Below are 17465 nucleotides of genomic sequence, written 5' to 3' on the forward strand. Positions count from 1 at the left end.
ACTTACAAAAACCCCAGGTCAAAGGGTTCACAACAGGATATTGATCCCAATGGGGGTGAGGTTAAAAAAAAAAAACCAGAAGGTACCTATGGTTATGCTGGAAAACAACTCTTAAAGACCCCGTGGGGGCTAGGTCCCAACACCCATGTGCTGAGTCAACCTGTGACAATGCCCCTCTGGTAGGTGCCCCTACTTGTAGCCTTCCAGAGACATCTAGCCTCTGTGAAATCTGTGGACATCACCCCCACCCTCTAGCAACTACTTTCCTGTCTCCCATAGTACACATGCACAACTCAAGGCCCTTGATTCAGACTGGAAGCCTGAGGGACAGACACCAAGACATGTATAACACATCCATCATTGCAAGACACATATTCCAATCTGGATACAGAGTAGGAAAGGCAATGTGCTGGGTGGGGTCTGTGAGTAGTTCAGAGACTGGGTGAGCAGAATACCACAGTGGCAGACTTGTTACAGTGATATCCCAGGGAGCCACCCAAGCAGCAGGGACTCCTGCCTGAGATATCATCAGATGCACAGAGGGAACGCTCCATTCCAGCAGGTGTCCACTCCCCCTACAGGATACAAAGTCCCGATTGGTAAACCTGGGTGAAGTGCTCAAAGCCTGGCTTAGTTACTTTGACGGACAGCAGGCTTTCCTACCAGGGAAGATCACAACGAGGTAGAATCCATACCTGAACACACACCTTCATCTTCTAACAGCCAGGGACAGAGGGACTACTTAAGTCCCATTGTAAAGGCTGAGCAGGACTTTACTAAGTAGCCATATGAGAAAAGGTGCTACAGCCACAGCAGGCATGGGGGTCGGGAAACATTCATTCACTACCTTCCTTGGCAACACAGTAATCACTTTGTTCACTGCCCTCATCGTTTTCATTGTGCTGATTTGGCCCTAAATCCCTGAGCACATGCACCCCAAAACCATATCTGGTCAGAGAAGAGGATTTCCAATTCTGCCCCCTCCCATCAGTATGAGGGTTGACAACCTTTTGTTCCCCACCATCAAAGCTCCCATCCCTTCCTCTGACTAACTTCCCTCCTGTGCCCAAATGGAGTTTTTTTTTATTTTTTATTTTTCCAAATGGAGTTTCTGACTTGCCCTCTGTGCCATGTGGCTCCCACACTGCAGGGGAGGGAGGCAGCAAGTGAAGAGGATGGGAGAATCCCAGGTAGGTAAGGAGCACAGGGGCCTTGTGCTGGTCTAGCTTCTCACAGAAGAGGAAGCTAGGGTCTCCGAATAGGCAAATTAATTCAACTTTAACGCTGAAGAGAAAGTCCATCAACAGACTTCTAGCCTCCCCGTCCTCGCCACCCCTAGGCTCCAGCACAGAGGGCTCTTCCATCTCAAGCTTGGAAGGTTTTTCTCCAGGCACGGTCACTGCACTGGCCCAGTGGGATGGTTTGTCCTGCTGTCTGACACCCTGCAGAACACACATTGTGGCAGTATTGAGAAGTGGGGCCTTGAGAAGCAACTGGCTGTTAAAGAGGAGACTCGCTGATTCTCAGGGCTGTGAGCTCCTGATCAATCAGGAATGGATTGGTGACTCCCAGAGCAGACTGTTAGAAAGCTGGGCCACCCCTTGTCTTCTGTTCCTTCTATCTGTGCTCTGTGCTTATTTTTTTTCTACTGGGAGTTGACACAGTGTGATACTTTCTCCAATGCCATAGACTAAGACAGTGGGTGGTTCTCAACCTATGGGTTGTGGCCATCAGAAAGCACATATTTCCAATGCTCTTAGGAATGGAGACACTGCTCAGTAGCAAATTGCAATTATGAAGGAGCAACAAAATAATTTTATGGTTGGAGGTCACCACAACATGAGGAACTGTATTAAAGGATCACAGCTTTAGAAAGGTTGCGAGCCTCTATAAAAGGCTATTGAGTTTACTGTGAGACAAGTAAACTTGACTTTTAAAAATGCATGTGTGTATGCATTCATGAATCTATGTGTTCATACATGTGCAAATATATATGTGTATTTGCCTGCATGTAGAGGCCAAAAGGTAAACTCATTTATCCAGAGACATGCAGTCTACCTCTTGTGACACCAGGTCTCTCACTGGCCTGGAACTCACCAATTAGGCTAGACTGTCTGGCAATGAGCCCCAGGCATCTTCCCTCAGCCCTCACAGCCTGAGCTCACTCTGTCCCTGTTCTCTTCTGCCCTTGGATTGCAGAGCAAGAGTCTGACACCAGAAGCAACCAGGAGCAAGGGGAGGGTACTTGAAAGTCCTCCCCCCAAAAAATTGCTTCCTAGGGGCTAGAGAGATGGTTCAGCCATTAAGAGCACTTGCTGCTCTTGCAGATTTGCCTCTAAGCACCTGCTTGGTGGCTCACAACTGCCCCTAACTCTAATTCCAGGGGATCCAAGGCCATCTTCTGTTCTCCAAGGGTACCAGACATGCACGTAGCATACATGCACACATACATACGTACATACATACATACATACATACATACATACATACATACATACAGGCAAAACACTCATATACATAAAATAAAAATAAATCTTAAGAAAAGAAAGAGTTCACCAGCCCCAGATGTCTAAGGGGAATCCCAGGCTTTACAATGTTGCCCTCTAGGGCAGCCACACAAGTTAGATGACACAGTGGATCAAAACTCTCTTAAGGGGCCCCAAAAAGCCTAAGGCCTTCCCTTAATGCCACAGAGCAAAAAAACTGTGAGAGTGTGCCACCCAGACAGTCCCCCTGCCCTCCCCAGAAATATTAGACTTACTAAAGGCATTCTGAGAAGTCCTTTAAGGTCTTGCTCTCACAAGTCCCACCAGCCTAAGACCCTGGAACACATCCCTGAGCCCTAATGGAAAGCAGATGTTATAGCCCAGTGTCCTTCTCTGTCATTGCAGAACAGGTCTTCAGGCCTGTTCTGGTGTGTGTGTTGGGGGGGAACTTACAAGTCACCAAAAGGTGCCAAGAGAGCATGTAGCAGGATCAATGGCAGCCCGAAGAGCAGAGGCTTGTTAGAACTGAAGCAAACAGCCAGACTCTCTCACAAGCCTACTCTCCACCCCACCCACCCCCAGTCCAGAAGTTCTGCATGGACCAATGTCTAATGATCAGAACAATTGTGGCCGAGGCCAGACACTGGCAGACCTGATTAGAATCCATTGCCTGAAGGCTATGCCTTCTGCTTCTTCTAGACAGCAAACAGTACTTCCCAGGGCCAGGGCCCTGAGATTATATCTTACCATCTCAGCTGCTGGCCCTAGGGTGGGTTGGGACTAAGGCTTTGGGTAGATGAGCAGGATGTTTTTGCCAAACAAGGGACCCTTCCTACCTCCTTGGGGTGTGGGGACCCACTTGTCTCACAGTCACTAAAGAGATGCATTTTTTTCTTTAAAGTTTTATTGTGTTATATATATGAGTGCACTACCTGCACATGCAACTTTATGCTGGAAGAGGGCATTAGATCCCACTACAGATGGTTGTGAGCCACCATGTGGTTGTTGGCAATTGAATTCAGGACCTCTGGAAGAGCAGCCATGGCTCTTAATGGCTGAGCCACCTATCCAGCCCCACCCCCAAGGAATACTTATCAGTAAGTCCCCAGTAAACTGTACTCTGTCCACGCCTGGGTCTATTCACCTTTCTTCAGTTTCCTAGCACCTTGGGGGCAGTTCTCACACGGGGACCTAGTTTTCCAAAGCAGATAACCATGTAAGCTTCACCAGAGGACTGCGTGCACTTTGGCCAAAGGAAACTGGTGTCGATGGAGGTCTCGGGCCATTGGTTGGATTGTTGTGAAAAGTCTTCCCCTGGGGGAGATGTGAACATCTATCACTTCCTCCTAAGGTCCTACTTACAAACCAAAATACCGTTTCACCAGTTTACCCTAGGGAACCAATGAGTTTATTGGGCTTACTTACAGAACACTGGTGACCCCAAAGCGGCTGTCCTGCAAAGTCTTCACCTAGCATGGATGATGGCTTCCCCATAGCTGCATAGGGGAAGCCTTCTCCCCTAACGCCCCCCACCCCCAGTCTTTATACTCTTGCCCCTTCTAGAGACCTTAGGCAATTAGGGCAGAATTGCCTGCAAGTGGCTGGGAGGAGTGGCCAGAAACTCGGGTGAGGATCCAGTGACTCTCCCTGTGTCCTGATCTCGTGAAGATGGCAGTACTTTGGTTTATAGGGTAATGGCTTATAACACAGGGTGAGTCTGGGAAAACAGTTCACCCAGAGCCCTTCTTGGCAGGCCTTGTTCCACAACAGTGGAAAGGGTACTGGTCAAGTTCCAGTTCTCATTTACATGTGACCTTTAGCTCTCACTTTAGCTTTCTGGATCTTCGCCTTGTACCTAGTGAGATGTTAACCTCTGTCCTGCCCTTTCATGGAGCTTTGTGGGTTTTAGTGCATCTAAATACAGCCTGAGTTTGTCTCTCTGGCTAACTGTCTGTGTCCACTGACACCCTCTATCAGCACGGAAGGGTCTAGGTCCAGCAACACATAACTGTTGGAGCAATCTGAACTGAGCCCTACTTTCGGACTGTAATTCCCCTCACACATACAGATGACAGCTCACCTTGTACCACAGGCCAGGACTCCACCCTCTGACAATAGGAAACGGAGGCTGGCTAAAATAAAGGCATCTGTTAGAGGTGAGCCAGGCGGGGATGGGAAAACTAGGAGTGACACCCAAGTAATAACTGCAAAGTAATGCTACCTACTTCTGCCTATCAAAATCTGTCTGGCTTGGTCCTGGGAGGAAGGGGGTTAGAGGTCACAGGAATTCAAGACCCAAAGAAAGGGACAGAAATACAAGGGCTCCTTAAAAGTTGTGGGTGCAGGCTACATCTGCTATAACTCCTGGTCCTCCATTCTCTCGGAGGAATGAGAAGGTGCTACTGTCATTGTCTGCCACCAGACAGATGCCAGAGCTGAGACCCAGGGAATCAAGATTTTTGGTCTAGCGCAGTGGTTCTCAATCTATGGGTTGTGACCTGTTGGGGTTGAACAACCTTTTCACAGGGCTCGCACATCAGATATCCTGCATATCAGATATGTATATTATGATTCACAACAGTAGCAAAATTACAGTTATGAAGTAGCAACAAAAATAATTTTATGGTTGGGGTCAACACAACATGAAGAACTGTATTAAAGGGTAGCAGCGTTAGGAAGATTGAGAACCACTGGTCAAGGCTGATGGAGCCAGCACTAAAAAAAGGACTTGAGCCTGAGGTGTTGGGGTCATGGTTGTGCTCCTGACCCTGTCATCTGTGCTCATGTGACATCCTTGTCTTGCCACTCCTCCCCAGAGCATTCTGGGAGAGTCGCTTCATTGTGGATGTCACAGAGATTCCCCCATATGGGAAACAGAACCATCCTCAGGAGGAGCCCGGCCTCCTGTTCTAGGACAAGGACAAGAGGCAGGGCAAGATGTAGACCTTGGAACAGAGACAGGACCAGTGGATTTCCAGGACTGACCCTGGCCCTTTAATACCTTCCTCATAGGCCACCTCTTCCCATACCCCCTCCGCTCTACACCCCAACTTTCTTCTGTAGACTAACTAGACAGCCCTTGCACCTATGTCTTGTGGCTCCTCAAGACCTGGCAGAGACACATGGAGACTGTGCTTGTCCAGGTCAGGTCTCAGGTGATGAACAGTTGTCATCCTGCAGCACACTGGAGCCAGGAGTCAGGAGCCTGGACCCAACTCCACAAAGTTTTGCTCCGTGGCTCCTCCTGCCTTCCAAAGAAGGACTGTGCGGGTCCTGCGGCGCCCTGGCCCCACCCGCCGCCCGGCAGATGCCCACCTTTCCCCCTTCCTTGCTGGCAGGCACAGAGGCGAGCCCCGACGTTTTCGGCCGAGATCGCCAAGCTGCCGCGGGTTCCGGGCACCCTCCCCGCGTGCCTTGGGGCTGGCACTGTGAATCCACGTGATTTCTCGGCAGCGGCGGCGGGTTTCATGAACAGCGAACAGCGCTAGGCTGCCACTTTCAGTTTCGTGCAGAGCAGCGGTGGAGCAGGAGCCCAGTCGGTGAGTTACCTGCCCAGATGGGGGCGCGGATGGAGATTATGGGTTCAGATTCTGAGCTGAGAGGGAGGAGGGGGTGCCAGAGCTCAAGTGGATGGACACATGGACAGATGCGAGGGTACACACTGGTGGCTTAGCAAAATGCAGTCGGTCACTCTGCAGTTTGGGGGCTATAGAAAGTGGCAAGTTGGGGAGTGACTCAGTTTGGGGGAATATACTGTGTCTGTGCGCCCCTTCTTCTGGTGCCCCCTCACCCACTAAAGCCATACTTTCTTGCTTTTTTTTTTTTCTTTTCAACTTCCATTGCTTTATTAATAACCACAGAAGTCCCCCTTTGTTACACCCGATTCCAAATTTTCAGCCTAAAAAAAATTTATTATACAGTAGTAGAAGAAATGGAGTTTGGTTGAGCCATAATAACTTGCTGTTTTTATAGAAGAAACCCTCCTCCTGCCATCCTCCCAACAGTCGCCAACCTTGGGTTTCTCGCCATCAGCTTTGTTTTGAAACAAATACCCGATAACGAATCTCAACAGCTATATTTCAGAGTGTATGAAAAGAGAGGAATCTTTTTTTAAAAAATAGAATATTGCATTTTAAAGAACCCAACTATTCTTAAATGTCATCATCTCTATTTCTAATGATCATTGAAACTCACCAGCCACAAGGGTAGGCCTAGGTAGTCTTTTGTTCCTGATCTCCCTCCCACATTGCCATGTGGGTTTCAAACCCCTTTCTCACTCAGAAAAGCCAGAGCTGGGAATTGGGGGTGTGGCCGTATTGGAGGGTCCTGGAGACCCCTGGTCTTCAGTACTGTTTGCACGCATTGTTGGGATTCTTCTGAAAGGGGTGGGGGGCTTTGTATATAAAGGATATCTTTAAAATTGACTTCCATGATTGGGAAAAAGGCCAGGGAATGGTAAAAGGTGGGTGTAGCCGAGCCATACCTGGAGGTTTCTCTTTCCGAGACACTTTCTTTTTCTCTAAGGGACAAGGAAACCTGGAAAACAACCAGGTTCTAGCTCAGTGGTAGGTCAGATGCTGTGCAGAGTCCTCAGCACCCCAAAAGTAACACACCTGGCCCGATCTGCCACAGGGTGACTGCTGTTGACTTGATGTTCATAAGGCCCCAGCTGTGTACTTCCTTCAGCGAAGTCGCTAGAATTTATGCCTTCCTGCCCTGTCTCCAGAACCAGCCCCCACCTGTCCTGGAGTGGGGACCTCCTGAGGCTCTCAGCACTGTGCCCTGTGTGCTTCCTGGATGACCATGAGCTAAAGATTGCCTCTCTCTCGGAAGCTTGATTTCCCGTCTATAATAGAGGTATAATGGATAGTTCAAAATTTGTCTTGTGGATTGAAGCAGACAAAGTAGAAAGAGTGCTTGGCCACGAGAGTGAGAAGCCTTGGGTCCTGATGGGACAAATGCAGAATGCCACAGTCTGCTTAGTCTAAAGTCCCGTTGGCCCTGAATGCATGGTCAGCCTGCTCTCAGAAGTTAAGTGTGATCAAGCCTAGTTAGCACTTGGCTGGCAAAGTCTGCTTGGACGTGTCCCCCAACTACCTAGAGAGCATCAGGGCCTGGTTAGTGTTGTTATACCCTAGTGTACCTCCCTCTTTCCTCATCTGTTACAATGTGTATTGAGCCCCCTAAGAAAGACATGAAGTCCTGACCTTCACTGCCTGTGAATATGACCTTATTTGGACATAAGGTGGTTGCAGACAGTTAAGATGAGGTTGTAGGGTGGGCCCAGTATGACTTCTGCCTGGTAATAGAGATCAGTGTGTCAAAACAGCCACAAACTGAGAAATGCCAAAAATCCAAGTAACCGCTTGAACTGGAAGGAGGACTCCTTTTGTAGGGGCCTACATGCAGACTTCCAGACTGCTGCCAGCACAGAGCAAAGCACTGTTTTAGGGGGGATGTGTGTCTTAGATGTCAAGAGTTTGCCTGGCTTGCAGAAGGTTCTAGGTTCTATTCTTATCACAGGAGACAAGCGAAAACCTCTTTGTAGGTGCACTAGGGTACAAAGCACAGTCTTTCTTCACCAGATCTGTTTCTGAGAGTGCAGTTGATAGCCCAAACCCTGTTTGGCTGGAACTAATTCTGCAGAAGAAACATAACTTAGAAGCAAAACAGAATAGATCCTATTGGCTGCTGGTGCAATAGGCTCCAAGAGCAGGATCTCTGGCTTTCACAGCCCCAGAGAATCCTGGGTAAAACAGGCCAAAGCGGGGAAACAGGTGCCACTAACAACCGTGGGGGTTGTCACCCATAAATAGGTGCGATTGTGTAACTCACATGTTAGCTCCAGTTTCTAGGTCCCTGGAAGCTGGTAGAGCTGACATGGTTCCGTTCTTCTCTTTAGGGGAACCCTGAGTCTCACATTCTGTGATCTCAGAGATGGAAGTAGGGGGCTCAGTTTTTCTGGTCACCTGTAACTGCAGACTCTTCTCATTGTGTTGAACCAAGGCATGGACATACCCTTTCTCTGGGTTGGGATGCCAGAGGAAACCTGATTTAACTGGTTCTTCCTGTTGAAGACTGACGGAATGTTCCAGGTGCTGTTTCCAATAACTCCTCTGTAACTCCTCTGAGGACACTCTTCTCCACAGGGCCTTTGGCACAGATGATGGGGTGGAAGGGAATTACGCATAGCTGACATGCAGAGACCCTCTAGGTTTTTCCATGTGTGCATCCATATTTTAATGGACTCCGATATTTTTTAGAAAGTGAAATCTGACTTGTTAAACTAAATAATATGGATGACACGGTGGCACACAACCGGAACTTAGGAGGCTGAGGCAGAAGGCTTATCAGAGGTGGGGCCCAGCCTGACCTATGCAGTGAGACCTTGTCTCCAACCTTTTTAAAATAAATAATTTAATTTAGCAGCTAATACATTCATATTGTAAAAAGGTAAGAATGCAGTGAACCAGATACTTTCTCAGAAGACAGTCAGTGTAAGGACTCAGGCATTATGCTGGCCTGCCCCCATCACCTGGCAGAATGCACTCAGGCAGTACTCTGGTCAGCCCAGAGTTCCAGTGTTTTCCCTGCACAGTCAGTTTCATTAAAAAGACTTTAGATTATACACACACATTCATATGTATACACAAATATACAGACATGTACATAGGTGCTTCCACACCCATATATATGCGTACACACATGTATTCCCTCTCTCATGATGGGGGTGTACTGTATAGAATGTGCACAAATTTTATTTTTAATGCAATAAATAATATTTATTTTCTCTCTATATATTTACTGTTTTGGTGCTAGGGATCACAGGGCCTTGGGCATGACAAGTGAGTGGTTTTCTACTGAGTCATGTTTCCAACCCTCTTTATGGCTGTATATTCTTTGTGAATAGAGAGACCTATTTATGCAAGTATATCCTTACTTTGACCATATCTACATAATAAATGCATAATATAAGATAATATAAGATAATATGTATATTATTTTATACATCTATATAAAAGTCCAGGATCCACAAATGAAAGAAAACATTCAATATTTGTCTTCCTGAGTCTGTCTTGTGTTCATTTAATCTGGTGATCTCCAGATGTGTCTATTTTCTTGCGCTACGCATGGATATGCATATATCTCTGGGGTGTGTGAGTTTGGAGTCCTTCAGGTAAATAGGAAATGGAACAGCTGAGTCATATGGTAATCCTATTTTTAGGTTTGTTTGTTTGTTTTTTGAAGTGCCTGTGTATTAATTTTTATGCTGGCTAAACTAATTTGCATTCCCAGAGAATATATATATATATATTCTTGAATCCTCAACAACACTTGATGTTTCTTGAATGATAGCTATTCTGATCTGGGTGAGATGGGATTCATTGCTGTTCAGCTTGAATTCTGATGGTTAAGGAATTGAACTTTTTTGAATGTTCATTGTCTTTTGTTCTTCAGCTTCTGGAACTATGCTCATTTCCTTAGCCTATTTATTGATCGAGTTGTTTGGTTTTCTAGTGTTTAGGTTTTTGAGCTCTTTATATTTTCTAGCTATTAATCAGATGCCACATGTACAGCCACATGCTTGCCTCCTGTTGTCTGTCTGTTTTTATTTAATTGCTTTTACATTTCGTATGGTCCTACTTTTCAGTTCCTAGTATTGATTCTCGTGCTATCAGAATTCCTTTCAGAAAGTCTTTGCCTAAAGCTATATCTTGAGGTGTTTGGTTTGTGTTTTCTCTAGTCATTTCAGAGTTCAGTTCTTACATTAAAGTCTTTGTTTCAATTGTAATTGATTTTTGCAAGGAAAGAGATAACTATCCAGTTTCATCCTCCTCTATGTGGATATCCAGCACTATTTGTTCATGAATCTGTTTTTATTCCAACATATGTTTATGGTACATAACTTTTTTAAAAAAATCACGTGTGTAGTTTCTTTTTTGATCTTCTATTTCATTCACTGATGTGCGTGCGTGCGTGCGTGCGTGCGTGTGTGTGTGTGTGTGTGTGTGTGTGTGTGTGTACCAGTCCCATGCTGTTTTGTTACTGTGGCTCCCTTGGCTCTTTGTACATCCAAAATTTTATATATATATTTTTTTAGTTCTGTGAAGAAAGTTAGCAGAATTTTGATGATTTCATTGACTGTATAGATTATTTTCAGTAATATAGACACCTTTCAGTATTAATTCTACCAATCCACAAGCATGGGCAGTCTTTCCATAGTCTAGTGTCTTTGATTTCTTTTTTTGGTATTTTGACATTATCAGTGTAGAAGCCTTCATTCCACTGTCTTGACTAGCTAGATTTATTCTAAAGTTTTATTTTTAAAGCAATTATGAATGGGAATTTTAAAAAATTCTTTCTCAGCATGTTCATTATTGAATACAAAGTCTGCTGCCTTCTTTATCATTTGCATCCTGCTGCTCTGCCCAATGTTTATTGGTCCTAAGAGTTTTCTGATGCATTTGGTAGGACGCTTGTGCACGAGACCATGTCACCTTCAAATTGGGAATTTTTGACTACTGTTTTCTTATTTGCATCCTTTTTTCCTTTCTCTTGTCTTATTGTTCCAGTTAAGACTTCCAGTACTATGTAGATGAAGAGTGAGAAAGTGGACACCCTTATCCTGTTCCTGGCTTTAGTAGAAATATTTTTGAATTTGTCATATAATGTTGGCTGTAGGTTTGTCATATATAATCATTATTATGCTGAGATATGTTCCTTGTATTCCTAATTTCTTCATGGTTTTTGTCATGAAGTGATGTTGGATCTGTTAAAGGCTTTTTCTCCATGTATTGATAGAATCCTGCAATTTCTGTACTTGACACTGTGGCTGTATTAAATATATTGATTGTATTTGTTGAACCAGCCATCAGTGCATACTTGAGTGAGGACAACTTGATCATGATGAATGTGCTTTTTGATGTGTTGCTAACTTTGGTTTGCTAGTATTGTTGAGAAATTTTGCATCTATGTTCATTAGAGAGATTAGCCCATAATTTTCTTTTCTGTTCTGTGTTTATATAAGTTTGGTATCCTAGGACTACTGGCTTTGGTTTTATATTTTGAGACAGGGTCTGAGGTTCCTGTATGTTTTTGTGTTTGTTTGGGTACTGAGAATTGAACCTAGGTCCTCATCTATGCTAGGCAAGTTCTCTGCCTCTGATCTACAGCCCAACTTCATGCATCATTTTATTTGTTTTGGTGTGTGTGTGTGTGTGTGTGTGTGTGTGTGTGTGTGTGTGTGTGCATGTATTGATACTGGCTTCTAAAAATGCATTTGAAAGTGTTCCTCCCCTTGCTGTTTTGTGGAGTGTTGTGTTTTGAGGAATGTTAATATTTGTTCTTCTTTAAAGGTCTGGTAGACTCTAGCAGTGAATCCCTCTGAGTCTACTGTTTGTTTTTTGTTTGTTTGTTTGTTTGTTTTTGTTTGTTTGTTTTTGTTTTTAGTTGAGCAACTTAAAAATATATTAATTCATATTTGTTTTGTGTATTTAACTGAATGAGTCTTTGATGGACATACTATTATTGTTGTTATAATTTTTGTGTATGTGCATGCATGTGCAAACATATACACTCACGTGCATACGATGTGAGCACAGACACCCTTGGGATCCAGAAGGTCCCTTAGAGCCAGTTTCAAGCAGCTGTGAGACACCCTCCAGGGTGCTGAGAACTGAACTCAGCTCCTCTGAGAGAGAGTATTAAGTGCTCTTACCCACCAATCCATCTCTCCAGTCCCCTAATCCACTTTCCCAACATAGTTTATTCTGTTCCATGGTCTCATGAGTAAGTTATTTGTCTCTCAGTAAATAACATTCCTCAAGTGTCTTCTGCAGCACTTGTATGATGTTCATCAATTCCTTTAGTGTTTGTTATGCAAGGTTTTTCTTTGTATTTCTCCATCAATTTTGAAGGAGAGTTTTGCAGGATGTAATAATCTGGATTGGTAGTAATAGTTTTGCAAAGCTTAAACTACACGTTTCCATGTTCTCCTGGCTTTTAGAGTTTCTGTTCAGAAATCTCCTGTTATTCTGGTGGTTTGCCTTTTTATATGGCTTGATGATGCTATCTGCAGCTTCCACTGTTTTAGCTATACTATGATGTGGGGAGGTTTCTCGTCCTAGATTTTCTGCTTTGATTTTTTTGCGGGCACATTTTCTTTTTTAAAAAACCCTTTATTATAATTGCGTGTGCATATGATGCATGTGGGGTACATGCTATAGCTTGTGTGTGGAGGGCAGAGGACAGCTTTGTGGAATTGATCTTTTCCTTCCACTGCTAAGTGGGTTTTAGGATCAAACTCAGTTCCCCAGACTTGTGCAGCAAGTGCCTCTCAGCTGTTTCGCTGGTTCTATTTTCTTTTCTAAAACAATGTTTTATTACCATATAATAATTATACATAATATTGAGTCTTATTAGGACACAGTCATACATTTATATAGTGTATTTTTGCCACACACACATTATCTTTTATCTCCCTTCCACCCATTAGTCTTTCTCCTTCCTAATTAGCCCTTCTACGTGTGTGCGTGCGTGTGTGTGTGTGTGTGTGTGTGTGTGTGTGTGTGTGTGTGTGTGTGTGTATCCATGAGTTTCATTAGGGTTGTTTACAGAAGCAAGTGTGAGGGTTTTTATACAGCAGTCCTTATTAGTGTCCATGCCTCTGAAGAAAATGTCTTCCCTGCCCTTCTGCCATTCACTCAGAGAGGGGCGGGGCCGCAACAACACCGTGCCTCCACCCCCTGCTTCCTCTGACTCTTACATTCTTTGCACCTCTTTTTTCACAATACTCCCTACGCCTACCAGGGCAAGTCCAGATGTCCCATGTATGACTGGGCACTCATCATCTAGTCATGCTCAGAGCCTTGACCAGTGAGTCTCTGCAGTCACCGCTGACCGCTGTAAAAAGAAAGTTCCTCTGACCCAAGCTGACAGCAGCGGCGTTGATCTGATTGTGGGCTTTCCTCTGAGCTCTTGCACCCTTTCCCCAACTTCTACGATGTTCGGTTTCTGAGTGTGCTTCCTAAGGTTTTGGCTTGTGAATCTAATTTTTTAATTGCTGAAAGGCCTGAGGAAGTCTGCATTTGGGAGAAAGACTGGATATAACCTTCTCATGAGGGACCCTTGTAACATTTGGGAGAGGAGAGGCAGGGAACTGTGAACCGTGGCGCCTGGGGGATGAGAGAAGGAGGCAAAGCCAATGGCAACAGTGAGAAGCAGGAAGGGAGAGAGAAGAGACTCAGGAGGAAGGGGACTGTTCAAAGTTTGCTTTTGTGCCCACACTTGTTTCTGCTGTGTGAATTTTTTGCATGTAATTTTATAGAGAAGCAGCACAGTTGGGCAGTGTCACCACGCCTCCCCACAGGAGTTCCAGAGCCCTGTGGAGAGGGGCCACAGCGTCCTCAGAATGGTAGTGCGGCAGGTGACTCAGTGTCCCAGCGCCTTCTCCCTCTCAGGAACGGCAGATGCCCCCTGCTGACATCCAGACATAGATGCCATTGTTGGCAGCCAGAGCCCCACTCTGATGATGGATCGCTTCCTCAGATTCATTTTTGTTTGTTCGGTTGGTTTCTGTCTTTGTTTTATTTATTTATTTTTATTTTTTATTTTTCCCGAGACAGGGTTTCTCTGTGTAACTAACTGCCCTGGCTGTCCTGGAACTCACTCTGGAGACCAGGCTGAACTCAAACTCACATAGATCCACCTGCCTCTGCCTCCTGAGTGCTGGGATTAAAGGCGTGCATCACCATACCCGGCTCCTCAGGCTCATTCTTAAGGGAGACTTCTCAAGGGAGAGGTTGGCCTTTATTTTGAACGTGTTTGAAGCCATGTTGCTAAATCTTGAAGATTGTATCATTGGAGCACTGCTGTGGGCAACATAGAGGCCCATCTCATGGGCAAAAGATGGAGCCAACCCCACCCGCATCGGCATTAGTGGTCTCAGGGTCTTGTGCTGGGGAAGAAACCACTGGCTGTTTTATGTACTCTCACTGAGGTAGACAGGTCAGAGGTCCTCTAGCTAAGGACTTACCCAGGAGGTGTCTAGCCAGTGAGCTTAGGAGGCTCTGGGATAGGGCTTTGGGTTAAATCAAATCATAAAGAAAAATAAATCATTCTCTTTTCAGTTCCTCTGCCTGATTAGTCATGGAGAAACTTCTCAGCCAGGTGTCAGGGTGTCTGTGAAGTGCTCAGTCACAGTCACAAGGGCAGCCAGACCTAGGGTCAGAGCTGGGACCAGCAACACCCAATCCAAATTCCACAGCCTCATTTGGTTTGCTTCTGGGGGTTTATTTTAAGGAATTATTCCAGTCCCTGGTGCATAATACTTTTAAAAACTAAAGTTAAAAGTGAAATGGCTTCCAGAACTTTGAGAAGTGGGGCTCTGGTTGTCATATAAAGTCTTCATATAGCAAATGGGTCAAAAAAAAAAAAAAGTCTAGGAAATTGCACACGTCCTTGAAGGAGAGACTATGGGGACATCCTGCTAGTTATTTCTGCAGTTCATAGAACTTTCCAAATGGGTGAGGCTATGCCTGTAAGAGGAAAATAGTATAAATGTGCTGGAATATGCATTTAGAGAAAAGATCATTCTGTTTCCATTTGGGCACAGCCCCAGGTTCATGGTTCATCCCAGGGTTTATGCTCTATTTTTTTATGATGCTAGAGATTGAACCAGGAGCTGGCTTGTATGTCTGCAGATGGCATACTATGTGTGTTTTTATATAGCATAGCTCATTTGGGGGGTGGCATGCTGACGACAGCTGTGTCCACCCATAATCCATCTCCTTCACACTAAGAATGCTACAGCACAACAACCTTGTTGTGGATGTCTGGGTTGCTCAAACATGGCTGCAGGAATCTCTCTAGATCAGAATCGGGTGCCTGAGTTTATTTGGACTACTGTGACAGGGTTCCAGAGCCCAGGTGGCTTTATATACCACCAGAATGTATTTATCATTGTCCAAGAGGCTAAAGTCTAAGGTTGTGATGCCAACATGGTGTGTTCCGGGAGTCCCTTCCCTGGGCTGTGGACTGCCAACTTATTTTTGTCTGCTCCTATGGTGGAAAGAGTGTTGTGGAGCATGCTGGGCATTTCAAAAAGGAAGAAATCCTACTCTTCAGTTCCCTACCCTTGTGAACAACTTACTTCCCCCACATCCACCTCCAACCATTGGGACCTCGGGCTTCAACATATGACTTGGGAGATGACAGAAATACAGTGTTCGTAGTTCCATGTCCTCTAGCCATTTGGTGCTGTCTTGCTTTCTGCCAAGCAAGAAATGGGTGGTGGGGTCCAGGAATGGATGTCTGTCTAGATGTTAAAGTGAACCAGCAATCCTACAGATGAACCTGGGAATTTACTCCTCTTTTTCTCACATCTGAACCATTCCTTGCTCTCTGCCTAGCTTCCCACATCAGGGACTGGATTCTTCTGGCCAAGTTGACTCCACATCCTGGAAGCTAAGGAGGGGATTTCCAAACTTAGTTTCATTTTTGTTTGTGTGTGGCATTCTGGGCTCTGCCTTCAGAATAGAACTTGACAGAGCCACCCTGTGGGGACCTAAGGTGTGACAGAACAGAGACTAAGGCGGACATCTCTGTTGGAGACACCCTTGAGGTCTTTATGTGGACATGGCTGTCCACATGGCCTTCTAGTCCCTAGGGCCTATGGAGCCTCACAGAAGGTCGGTATAACCAGGACTCAGATTGCTGGAGGAACAGTGCCCAATGTAGGGACAAAGAGCCAGTCTCATGCTACCAGGAGTGGAGAACTGGTGTTTCATGGTCTGGCATATCGGTCCCTAGATATGTTGGTGTAGCAGCCACCTGGGGACTTTCCACTACTTGAACTCCACCCTTGAAACTGTGCTGACATATAGCTCACCCCACCCCTATATAATTCAAATGTGTAGACAAGTACAGTCCCCTGGTCTGGAGGGACCAGGGAGAACCTGAAGCTGAGTGGTAGAGACCTCACCTCCACGGCTATCCACTGTGCCAGCCAGGCTGGTCCCAAAGGAAGGTTCATCTGGATTCCCTAGGGGCTTCGGTGTAGAGTCTGATCCCTGAGAAGGAGGCAGCTCAATGGTATGTGCTGAGCTGGGAGTCAGATTCTCAGTGCTTTATTGATGGAAATGGCAGGTTGCAGCCCAGTCCTGGGATGATGCCAAGCCTCTCTTTAGATGGAAACAGCTATCCAGAGCATTGTGAGGTGAGAAATGTTCCTTGCTTACAGCTCTGAGGCTCAAGCCCCAGGGGCTCCTTCTTTGGGGATGGGACTGCCATTCCTTCCTCTGTAGAACATAGTGAGCATACAGTTTAGTGCAGGGTTTTTCTTTTCTTTTCTTTTCTTTTTTTTTCTTTTTTTTTGTTTGGTTGATTTGGGGTTTTGGGCTTTATTCATGTAGTGTACTATACTATGTAGCTCAGGTAGTCCTCTCTCCCTTCCTCTCTCCTTCCCTCCCAACCCAAGGATTGAACCCAAGGCCTCGTGCGTACTATGCAAGCACTCAGTGGCAGCTACATCAAAGTCATTTTTCTGCCTCAGGCTCCTTGCCTGGCTTGAGGTAGCTTTTCTAAAGGGAACATTCACACACCTACACACATTATCATTACCCTACCAAAGTGTATGGATCAAAGATGTTTCTCCTAGCTTCTGTAAGTAAAGAGAAAAGGATTGCTGGCACCCCCTCTGCAAGGTACTCTTCACCATAGGGACCACGAAGGAGGGAGAGCCTCGTGGACCAGGCCTGGCCTCATTCTGCCTACAGTGCCTTCCTCTCTTAGGACCTCACTTTCCTCTCTGTGCACCTCACAACCAGGCACGTCCAGCTGTGTCACCCCTTTGATTCCCCAGTGTCCAACAGCATTAGCCACCGTTGGGGAAGGCAGAGACCCTGGCTCTCTGTGAGCTGAGTTTGATGGAAGGGTACCGAGGACTGACTGCTGGCCTCTGCGGCATGAGTTCACATGACT

The 17465-nt window shown here is 45.6% G+C and overlaps 1 protein-coding gene across 3 annotated transcripts in view; it reads left to right on the top strand.

The window, feature by feature from the left end:
- Positions 1-5786: 5786 nt before the first annotated feature.
- Nlrc5 (NLR family CARD domain containing 5) overlaps positions 5787-17465 on the top strand; it is an 81265-nt gene continuing 69586 nt past the window's right edge. For 2 of the 3 annotated variants that reach the window (XM_027405632.2, XM_027405634.2), the window contains exon 1: positions 5787-6025. The gene's annotated coding sequence lies outside the window, so the exon portion shown is untranslated. Of the gene's footprint in view, positions 6026-7160; positions 7344-17465 lie in introns of those variants that run through there. The other variant, XM_035442591.1, reaches the window with a different exon arrangement.

This window comes from Cricetulus griseus, chromosome 3 (assembly GCF_003668045.3).
Source record: "Cricetulus griseus strain 17A/GY chromosome 3, alternate assembly CriGri-PICRH-1.0, whole genome shotgun sequence".
Classification (NCBI taxonomy): Eukaryota; Metazoa; Chordata; class Mammalia; order Rodentia; family Cricetidae; genus Cricetulus; species Cricetulus griseus.